Source organism: Zingiber officinale, chromosome 5B, assembly GCF_018446385.1.
Source record: "Zingiber officinale cultivar Zhangliang chromosome 5B, Zo_v1.1, whole genome shotgun sequence".
NCBI lineage: Eukaryota > Viridiplantae > Streptophyta > Magnoliopsida > Zingiberales > Zingiberaceae > Zingiber > Zingiber officinale.
Window position 1 is genome coordinate 20,167,719 of NC_055995.1, and position 3,679 is coordinate 20,171,397.

The following is a 3,679-nucleotide window of genomic DNA, read 5'->3' on the forward strand; positions in this document are numbered from 1 at the left end:
ACAATAATGGAGCAATCTATCGCACAACATGCGATCATGCAAATGGTGCATGTCACTAAGCATGGTAATATACTAAACCAACCTCTGGGCATATAACAATGGGCACCATAGTGAATAGATCAAATCAAGACATACTGATAAAAAAGGTATCAAACCTAGGTCCTGAACATGTGAAACATGGTTATATCACTACCCATGAGCATGATAGATCGGTACAAGATCAATACGAGATGCAAACAAACAATCAATCAAACAGGTAACATGTATTGGGCAGTGATTAACCGAAACAAATAGGAAACACAATTAATGCAACATATTATTTTCATTACTAAGCATATCAAAGACAATAAGTCAAAAGTACCCGCCTCCGAAAATAGAAAGGTCCAATCTGACTCCGAGATACTCGTCTCGCGTCAAAGTCCTGTGGCATCAAACGTAATGTCTAGTTTAGCTAATTTATCATACAACTATTAGCCAAACTAAATTCTAATCCATCGACCAACTAGGGTTAGCTTCATTAACCCTAATTACACCTTTAGATTTATTTCTAAACTTAAGTTAACAAGTATTGCTAACACAACTAGAAATCACCTACAACGAAGATCAAAACCCTAAACCTTACCTTAAATTCCACAGCTGTAATCACTGATCCAACGCCAAGAGATAGTTGCTGCTGGAATTAGAATAAATCCACAGTAAAGCAACCCTACGGAAAATCTTTTCCCCACTGTCAGATTAATAAGATGTGAACATCACCAAATCAAGATATCCAATTACATAACACAAAATTTCTTACCAAGAATCCAACTTACCCCAACTGTGACCTAACTTCACCACAAAGAAGGAATGATCAAGAACAGCGGAGAGGCGGCACAGCGAGAGGCGACGCTGCTCCGTGCGACGCCGGTGGGTAGCTAGGGCACGATGGCGAGCGTCGGTAGGGCTCGGCTAGGGCACGACCTCGGCAGGGCTCGGCTAGGGCACGGTGTCGGCAGTGCTCCGTGCGTCGCCAGTGCTTGGTCAGGGAGGAAGAGGAAGAAGACTTCGGTCGACGGTGGCTCGTCGGATCAGAGAAGGGGGAAAGGAATTCGGGAGGCGACGGCGGCGCTAGGGCTGATGAGAGATCGGCCAACGGTGGCAAGTGATCGCCGGCACTTGGGCTAGGGACAGAGGAGAGGAAGAAGGAAGAAGATGTGGTGCCGGAGGATCGCTCAGCTCCGCGTCGGAGTGGCGGCATAGAAGAAGAAGAAGGAGAAGAGAAGGGGAAACCGCTCGGGGTCAAGGAAGAAGACGGAATAAAAAGAAAATAAAAATAAATAAAAGAAAAGGAAATGTAAATATAAACATTTCCTCGTTTAAACGGGTCGCCTAAACAGGCTTTTCCGGATCCCGTTTTTATCCCCGTCAACTCGTCCGTACGAGCTCCGATAAATTCCCGAAAAATGTCCAAAAATTCCGGAAAATCCTCTTATTAATATTCGCCTATTTCCGGTATTTTACGCTTATGCCTTACCTCAAATCACAGCCTGGTTGCTACCGAAGAAGGGTTGATTTCCTGCTGGAAACAAAAACAAGCCCACAACAAGTCCTACTTCACCTGACGATCACAATTCCACCTCACTGGAATCAATCATATCACAAAGAAAGCAAGAGATCAACACCACATAAGAATCAAGTACCCGATTCACCAATTAGGGTAGCAACCTTACCACTGTGCTCTGAGCCCCAAATCGACGCCGGTGATCTAGGGCTCGGCAGAACCTGGTGGCCGGCGACAGTGAGGATGAAGAGGTGCGGCGGCGGCTGTGAACCCAAAACTAGGGAACGACGGTTGGCGTCGGCGCGTTCCTGATCTCAACAGTGGAGACAGGGAAGAAGAAGGGACCTCGGCTGGCGACAGGTGCTCGGTGCTAGGGCACAGGTGCGCCGGCGGTAGATCGGCACCGCTCCGTTCGGCCTCAGGTGGTGGCGGCGCCTGGTGCGGCTCGGGAAAGAGAAGAAGGAGAGGCCAGCGCTAGGGATGAGGAGGGAAATCGGCTCAGGGAGGAAGAATGAGAAGAGGAAGGGATCGACTTGGATTTTAATCGCGAGAGGAGAGGAAAGAAACCACCGCGTACGGTTTTTGGGGAGAACAACGTCGGCGCGAGGAGTTGGGTGAGGGCACGGCGTCGGGAGAAAAGAAAAAGAAAAACAAGGAAAAAGGAAAATAAAAATCGAATTTTTCCTTATTAAATTAGGGTAGCCTAAATAGGCTTTCCCGGGGCCCAATTTTTATCCCCGTAACCGAAGTCATACGGTCTCCAGAAAATTCTCAGAAAATTTTTAAAAATTTCAGAAAATTCCCTTATCATTATTCGCCATTTTTTGGTATTTTACAGAATCCTATGTATTCTACCTGGTGCACTAAACTTAGTGGATCTGACCGAAGCTACCCAGTTAAACATGGACTAGTTAGACCAAAACTTAATATTAAGTTTTTTGGACATAACTATTTTAGAAAGTATTCAGCAAGTGGTCCACCGTTGATACACAAGAAGGTCATATACCTCGCCATTGAACTGAAAACATATCTTTAGGAAGTTTACTTGATTAACCCAAAGCTAAGTTTAAATCTAACATGAGTTCAAAAACCTTTTTCAAAATACTTATTCAATTAAATTTAGATAATTTTTTTTTAAACTTAACTAAACTTAATCAAAATTTTAAGACTTAATTAAAATTATTTTAAAAATTAATTGAAAAATTATTTTAAAACTTAATAAAAAATTTAAACATAATTAAAATTATTTTAAAAATTAATTAAAGAAAAAATTATTTTTGAACTTAATTAAAAAATTATTTAAAAATTTTAATTCAAACATTAAACCTAATTATGAAAACCTAATTAAATTTAAATATAAAAACATAATTTAAAATCTAAAATTAATTACAACTTTAAATTAATTCAAACTTCAATAAATCTCAAATTAATTTAATAAAACTAAACTTAATTTAAACTAAAATTAAAATAAACTTAATTTAAACTTAAGTTAAACTTAAATTAACTCAAGTGTAATTTAAAAGCAAACTAAATCAACTTTAAATTAAAACTAAATTATTTGATTAACCCTAATCATTAACTAATTTACCTTAAAAGACATAATTAATCTTTGATGACTTTAATCAATAAATAAAATTCTTTAACCTTAACTAATCTTAAATCAATAATTAATAAGTTTAACTTAATTAAATTAATCCTTAACTTTACAATTTCACTTAATACAATTAAATAATTCTTAATGAATTTCAACTTGAAATATTAACTTTAATCAACAAATTAAGTACTTTAACATTAAACAAATTTAACTAAAATTAATATAATTAATTCCTATGAAACTAATTAAATTAATCCTTAATTAATAATAATTCATGATCAATTAAACCATAACTATTAATTATGAAACTTTAATCAATAATTAAAATAATAATCAACCTTAATTGAAATAAGCAATAATTAATCTAACAATTATAAATTAAAATTTTGTTTTTACTTAATTAAAAATAAATTAAAATATAAAATAATCATACTAAATAGAACTCAAAATACTAATTAATAAATCTATTGAAACTAACTTTGAATTATTCGAAATTAAGTTTAACTCAATCATTAATCTAAAAATCAACCTATATAAATTTCCCA

General features: G+C 36.5%; 1 long non-coding RNA gene across 1 annotated transcript; it reads right to left on the reverse strand.

The window, feature by feature from the left end:
• Positions 1-361: 361 nt before the first annotated feature.
• Positions 362-928, reverse strand: LOC121987275. The gene is made up of 3 exons (XR_006113465.1): positions 813-928; positions 623-727; positions 362-421 (listed from the first exon to the last, which is right to left on the reverse strand). It is a non-coding gene; the product is annotated as an uncharacterized LOC121987275 (long non-coding RNA).
• Between the last annotated feature and the right edge of the window lie 2,751 nt (positions 929-3,679).